This window comes from Petaurus breviceps, unplaced genomic scaffold (assembly GCF_028583685.1).
Source record: "Petaurus breviceps papuanus isolate PSGF00001 unplaced genomic scaffold, PetGlider_PUasm1.0 126, whole genome shotgun sequence".
NCBI lineage: Eukaryota > Metazoa > Chordata > Mammalia > Diprotodontia > Petauridae > Petaurus > Petaurus breviceps.
In genome coordinates, this window is record NW_027185655.1 from 41352176 (window position 1) to 41359945 (window position 7770).

General features: G+C 34.8%; 1 protein-coding gene across 2 annotated transcripts in view; it reads left to right on the top strand.

The window, feature by feature from the left end:
• Nucleotides 1–7770, top strand: part of ANK2 (ankyrin 2) — a 418509-nt gene that overhangs the window by 129498 nt on the left and 281241 nt on the right. The gene's annotated exons all lie outside the window — the stretch shown is intronic.

The window sequence follows — 7770 nt, forward strand, 5'->3', positions numbered from 1 at the left end:
AGAGAGACAGAGAGAGAGAGAGAGACAGAGAGAGAGAGAGATTACTATATGGGAACTGGTAACTTTGAAGAATTGTACCCTTTAAAATGTGATGGTAAAGTATCATTAAGTCATTATATAGTAAGCACGAACACCATTGATTTGGTATTGTTCTCCAAAAGTTTAGGTGGTAACTAGTAAAACAATAACTTCGTAAGCAAAAACCTTTGGTTGTAAAAGATCCAGATTTCTTCAAAATGTTTTAAAATCCTCAGCCTGGTGTCTAGCATGAACTGTTTCCAGCATATTTGAAGGAGCAGGCACAACCCTGCACAAGTCACTGAATCTTTCATTGTTGCAGGCTACACCCTAAAACTATAAATTATAGGTAAATTGCTCACCTGTCTCACTATTCCCTATACAAATAAAATCAGAGGTGGAGATCCACTCCCCCCCCCCCCAAATGGTAAACCTATAACTTGCTGACCCAGGTGTTACTATTTCCCAGAGACAGTCCATAGTATATGAAGTCCCTGAGAGGAGGGGGCCTTATGGGTATGCTATGAAGGTTTTTCATAGGTTGGAGGAAGGCATGTATGAAGTATTACACTTGGTGATAGAATTTTGGGTTGTTACATTGTTCTGAAAGATGGTGCCACTAACCATGCATCTATAGGTGGTTATGTCTGGAACTCCCATTCCACAATATATATCCATTCAAATAGAAAGAGAAAATTTCTTGTATACTGAGGGTCATATGAGATAAGGACCAAATGAGATATTTATTTTAAAAAATTACTTAGCACATTGCCTCGCATAATGACACTATATAAATGCTTATTACCTTCTTTCCCTTTGCTCCTCGCATAAAGAATCATCTAAGACTTTGGGGAAGAAAAATGTGTTTGAAATGAGAGATGGAAAATTTGGGGAGGTAGTATTGGCATACCCAGAGGGTAGAACTTAGAATTAGGAGGACATACATTTAAATGCATAGAGATAACTCCAGAATACTCTTTAGAATGTCTTGGTTCCTGAACTTTTGCTGTAACATATCTGCTTCTGTGAACCTGCTGCCCATAGGTGTCACTGTTCCCAAAGTCACCCCATACTTCATTTTTTGGTCAATTCCATAGTTAAGACTAGGGCATTCATTCAATTACTACTTTTTTGTCACCTTAAAGTAAAATTTTAAAATTTAGATTAATTTGGCTTCCAAAAATTAAGTTGAAAATAAGGTGACTAGCCAAGCCAGCACTCCTACTAGTAAAGGTTCTGTGAGTTCAGATGCATGGGGTAGGTGTTCAGGTGACATAATGTAAATAAATGCACAATCTGGTCTATTTCAACTAAGTGAAGAGAAGGCATAGGAGAGCTTATTAAAAGTCTTCAGTATTTGATAATATGTAAGAGGTGGTGAACTCTTCTCTTTGATTCTATCGAGAATAAAAGAAATTGGTAATGAACTTTTAAAAGCAGAAAGGATTCGGGATAATGGTTTCCAGTATTTAGTACTGGTGAATTTTTTCTTCATAGTCACAGAATTTGAAAACTAGAAGAAATCTGAAAGATTAATCCAAAAACTAGAAGAAACATCCAGAGATATTAAATGATTTGCTTAACATCATACAGTTACTTAGTGGCAGAATAAGTTTGACATTTTAATATACTTTTTTTTTTTTGGTGAGGCAGTTGTGGTTAAGTGGCTTGACCAGGGTCACACAGCTAGCAAGTGTCAACTGCCTGAGGTTGAATGTGAACCCAGGGCCTCCTGACTCTAGGGCCAGTGCTGTATATACTGTGTCACCTAAGCTTCACCACTCTTAATATACTTTTGCCATAATTGTTGTGTTATTGTTGTTAAGCCATTTTTTTTCAGTCGTGTCTGACTCTCCACGGATGTATTTGAGGTTTTCTTGACAGAGATACTGGAGTGGTTTGCCATTTCCTTCTCCAACTCATTTTACAGATGAGGAACTAAAACAAACAGAGTTAAGTGACTTGCCCAGGGTCACACAGCTACTAAGTGTCTGAGGCCAGATTTGAATTCATAAAGTTGAATTTTCCTGACTCCAGACCTACCGCTCTATCTACTATAGGACCTAGCTGACCCTTCTCAATAAAAATATTACAGTATTATCACCTTAACAGTATAAATAATTTTATTTCCCATCAGAATCAAATAGGATATATATTGTTACCGTAGTTTTACAACACAGTCACTCAGTTTTTAAAGTAATAGTAGTGAAATCATGGAAACACATAAATACTGCATTTACTTATGTTGGAATTCTGCTTACAGTGTTCTTTAACTTTTGGGGAATTATCTTTAATGATAAAATTTGTGTTATACCATTGATAATCAACCAAGATATTAATAAACAAGTATTGGTGTTTCAGTATAAAACCAAACACCAACGAAAGAGTAATTTCTTCTATGGGTGGTTGGTATAAAGTCTGTTGTGATTCTCAGTTCTTGTTTTAAAGCTGAAAACGGTGCAGTAACTGCTATTCATAGCTGCTGGTACAAGGACTTCAATAGCCACTTTCATAACATTATAACCAAGAAACAAGCCTTTGTTCTCAGTCTTTAATCCCTTTAATGTTTGGATAGATTTGAAGTACAGCAGTGCAGAAAAAAAAATAATAATGATAAAAGAACATGGAAACTCAAGATATTGCAAATATAACACATCATACGGACTTTGAATTTTACTTACCAACATATGTTCTTATTTCAACTATATATTCTAACAAAATTTGGCTAAACATGAAAATATTTGCTTTCTGAGTAATTTGTCCTTATGCCTTTGAAATATTTTAGAGAAACAGCAGTAACATTGTTCTGCTCTGGTAGAAAACATGCCCCTTGTCCAACATCTACATAGATACCAGCTCTTTGCTAGAATATTTCGAGGCCTGGATACTGTGTAGCTAAGTGTGGAAAGTAATGTCAATCACTAGATGGTTGGCCTTTGGTCTATACTGAACCATGAAATAGATACACACACAAAATGGTCCTTAATCTTGTGTGGACTCCTGCTACGGTAATATAGTAACTGAGACAGTTTGGTGAGAGAGTGTGAGGGTGCTAAAAATCACAGCTCTTTGATTATCCACAAACATTAACTGTAGGTAATCTACAGTGGGGGTGGGAGTGGGGCTTACTTTTGGTACCAATGAACTATAACCAAATTTAAATACTCCTTATAAATAAAACCAGGAGAAATTGCAGCCAGATGGATGGATAGTTCATAGATTCTTCTCATAGAAATGAAACAAAGACTTAATTGTTTAAGATGGTTTCATCCCATAGTCAACATAACAAGAAATACAAGCAGTATCACTTCATAGGACATGCTTGGTCATCTCACTGTGCACTGTTTATGTGAGCAAAGGCAAGGGGGACCACCATGAAGGTAGTTGTAAGGCAGCATCTGTTACAGATGATGTTGGAAAATCAGAAACAAAAAAGGTAAAAAGTTCATACATTATTCAGAAGCTATAGACAATGAATTCTACAAGAAAAGAATCAAAATGTATGTATGTAAAAAGCACTGAATATATATCACATATATATGTGAATATATCACAGAAAAAAATGAAGCCAACAGACAAGAAATTACTGACCATTGGCATGTCATTTTCAAAATCAATGTGCATGTGTATTTGTGCATTCAAATTACTGATTGGTTAGAGCACCTGTCAAAAATGAATGCCATATTAGAAGAAAGAATAAGGATGGCTAGACATGACGTGTAATTTCAGTGGTTAATAACCTTATCTTTTAAAGAAAGCTATTGACTCTGAAAAATTGGACTCAGGTAAAAAAAATACATTAATTCTGACTTCTGCCATTTCTTAGAGAAGTATAACTAATGTAAAATAATTGTCACGATAAGGTCTAAAGAGTCCAGAAACTGCATCAGTCAGCAAAGCCAGATTATTGTAAGAACATTTATAGATAAAATTCAAAGGGATATAACAAAAAGATGTGATATGGAACAATATTTCTATAACATTTTTGTAAGACAGGAATATGCACACGTTAAAGTTATCTTTGATAATGATGTGAGAAAAAGAACATTCAGGCTTTGGTAGATGATTTTCAACAGCAGCCTACATCTTCACAATCACACAACTAACCAAGAGTTGTAGTGAACATAATATTCCTCTGGGGTTTTTTTGTTGTTGTTTGTGAATTAAGAACAGCATTTGACTTGATAGACTAAAACCAAACTTTAAAGATCCTTCTCCAATAGCGTCTCCCACAAAAAAAAAGTTAAGATTATTTAAGATTCCTTGAGAGAAGCAATATCGGTGATGACTTTGTTTTATGATACCAGTGATCACTAAGTGATGCTTAAAACAGAGGCAATTTGCCAAAGATGTTTGCCATTGTCATTGAAACTATCCTGTGCAAAGTTCAAGTAGTAAAGGGAGTCTTTATAGTTGGTGAGTTTCTTCAGATGACCTGCTGATTATATTGATTTTTAGAATATTTCAAAACAATCTCCATTGAGATGCAATCACTCAATATGAGCGTGATCTATCAAACCCTATGGGCAAAAACTGAGTGAGAAATGTCTATTGTCCAGATTATGGAAAGAGGAAATACATATGGTGGATGATCAGTGATTGACAGCATGAATTGTGCTCAAGATGGGTTTTGAAAGATGCAGTCAAGGACATGGGTGGCATTAGTCATGTAGTGAAAATGAAAGGCTAGTTAACCGAGGGCTCAAGTATTAGATTGCCATCCATGAAATATTAAGATGCTGAAAGGAAGACTTTAGTCTGTTGAATCACATCTAGCCTCTATGGCAGATATATGAAAGAATATAAAAAAACATTGAATAGAATGAGATGTCAAGGATGTATCAAATGAGATAATGGATTTGCTAAAGTATCAGAATATGATGCATCATATGATACTACAGTTAGCTGAGGGTTTGGCACCTAGTGCTTAATAATGTTTTTTGACTGACTGCTTCATGGTTTTTGCTAACCTTTCTTTTGGGTCAATAACATTTTTTTATATGAATTATTATTTAATCTGAGAGGCAACATGGTGTCCTAGAGTCCAAGCTAGTCTCAAAGCCAGGAAGATATGGATTCTAGTTCTGCCTCTGACATTTACTAACTGTTGGACCCTGGGAAATCACTTAATCTCTCAGACCTCTAAGCAATTCTCTAAGACTGTAAGTTGCAGAAAAGGTACTAGCCTACTTTGTTTGGGGGTAGTTTTCTTACCTGGGAGTTCCCTATACCCATGAAATCATAAACCTAGTTTCTATTCCTATCATTTGACCCACAATATTAATGAAAAGATTAAATTGTTGATCTTAAGGACTACATTTAACCATTTGCTATCGGCAGCACAAGACAACTCTAGATAGTCAATTGTAACTTTTTTTCTTCCTGTTACCTTTCATTAAGAATCAGGAGGACAGGAAAATTTCATAGAGAAAAAAAAAAGAATTGCCTGGTTTTTAGGGCCTAACGCAATCATTGATATGAAGCTACTCACTGGAAATTTCTGTTTTCACAGCTGTGAAATCTTCCAGGTTCATTATTCAAATCCATTCAGGTAGAAAATAGAAACCACCAACAGCCACAGGGGCACCCGGGATTTAAATGGTCAGCCTCTCATTTTCTTCTTCTTTGGGCCTTCACTGAGTTGCAGTTCAGTGAAAGTAGACCGTTAGCATCAATTCTTGATACGACTTTCCTCTGGGGAGCTCTTTATTTACGGATATTATTTTCTCCCTAGATCAAAGAAATAATAAGGACCCTAACTCCTGAGCTTTCCTCATGGTTACATTGCCAAGTCCCACTTAGCAAATAAAAAAGTTAAAAATAGAATAATTTGCATGTTCACTGAAGGTTTCCAACCATTTTAATTTTCTAACTCACAATGAGGGTAGTCATCTTTAATGTACCTGTGACAGTTTTTCCTCTGTGAAGAAGAGAAAGGTTCCTATGAGAATTGCTTTTTTATGGCTTTTAAGGGCATTTTAGTAAAAAAGAGAAAAATATGTCTCTGCTAATGTTAAGGGAAGGGAGAATTGTTCTGGGAGTATAGCCAGCTTTTAGGTTGTAAAAATGAAAAAAAAAAAACGATTTCTCTGGAGTGGGAGGGACAGAAGAAGGTACAGTGGCAAGACACTAATTTTTTTTTTAAATAGTAGTTAATTACCATGGTGGTAAAAAGACCAACTAAGAGATCTTTTAAAAGTGATGTCATTGTACTTTGCAAAATTCTGTTTCCTAAATGTTCATGTGAGGCTGGCTTGAGGCAAGCACAACAAACCATTGTCTATGAAAACTGAATTACAAAGATACACATCTTCCCCCCCCCCTTCCCCCGAAGGGCACAGAATGGTCTTTTGCCAGATATGTGACAGAAACTCAGAAGTCTAGATTTGTATTCTGTAACCTTGATTACTGCCTCATACTTATATTCTGTCCAAGGAAACTCAAAATGAGGAATATTGTCACAGTGAAGACTTAACCATGAGAAACTGAAGTCTTTATAGTTCACAATGGTTTAACTATTGTTCTTTAAATTTATATCGCTGGTTCTTGGCAGATATTAAGCACTTAATAAATGCCTTTTCTTTGATTCACTCATAATGTTAACTATGTGACTGTACCTAGTGCTGATATTTTTTTTTGAGGGGGGAAGGCAAGGCAATTGGGGTTAAGTGACTTGCCCAAGGTCACATAGTATCAAGTAAGTATCAAGTGTCTGAGGTCAAATTTGAACTCAGGTCCTACTGATTCCAGGGCCAGTGCTCTATTCACTGTACCACCTAGCTGCCCCCGTTTGATATTTTAAAAATTACAACTGTATGCATAGCCCTCTGTCTTAACACTGAAAAAAACTAAGTAGAAACTGTAATCCAGTTGTAGGATATGTAATGTATACATGCATGTATATATGCAAACACGTATATTTAAAAATATATTTTATGTATATTTATTTATACATATATTTATTGATTATTAGTATATATTTTATATGCATATATAAAATATATACAAGTATACATATTTATAGAAGCATATATGAATTCACGAAACATAATGTTTACAAGATATATATATATACACATATATGTATGTGTATACATACAGAACCACATCTATAACAAAAGATCTTCAAAATGTAAATCTAAATTTTCAAAAATATATCAATAAAACAAAGTGAGGGATTGATGAAGTGGTTGAATATTTTCAGAAAAATCTTTAACATGAAATATTGGGACCTCCAGAGCCTTGAAAAAATAACTTGATAATCGTCTTTAACTTTTGTGAAGAAATGAAGATTTTGTTGTACCTTTGTCAAGAGGATAGATATAAATCTATTATTTTCTTCTTTTCTCCTGAATGTTGATAGTACCATAGAAATAATGAACATTTAGCCATATAATTAAGATTGTAACATATCTCCAGAATTATTAATCCAAGAATAAATGAGGTTGTTATAAATAACAAGAAAGGGAATCTTATGGAAGTTGCCATAATCAGCTTTAAAGAACAATTGTCTATCTGAATGATAGAGTATTTGGGTTATTGCTAGGCAAAGTTTCAAATTTTTGTAGTATTATTAAAAAAAAGAAAAAAAAGGCAAAACTTCTAAATAAATCCCTCCAATAATTATTTCCCCCTCCTTCTCCATTAAAAAGATATTTACTGAGCTCCTATTAGAGCCTTTGGAATGTGAATGGATGGATGGATTGATGGATGGATGGATGGATGGATGGATGGATGGATGGATGGATGGAT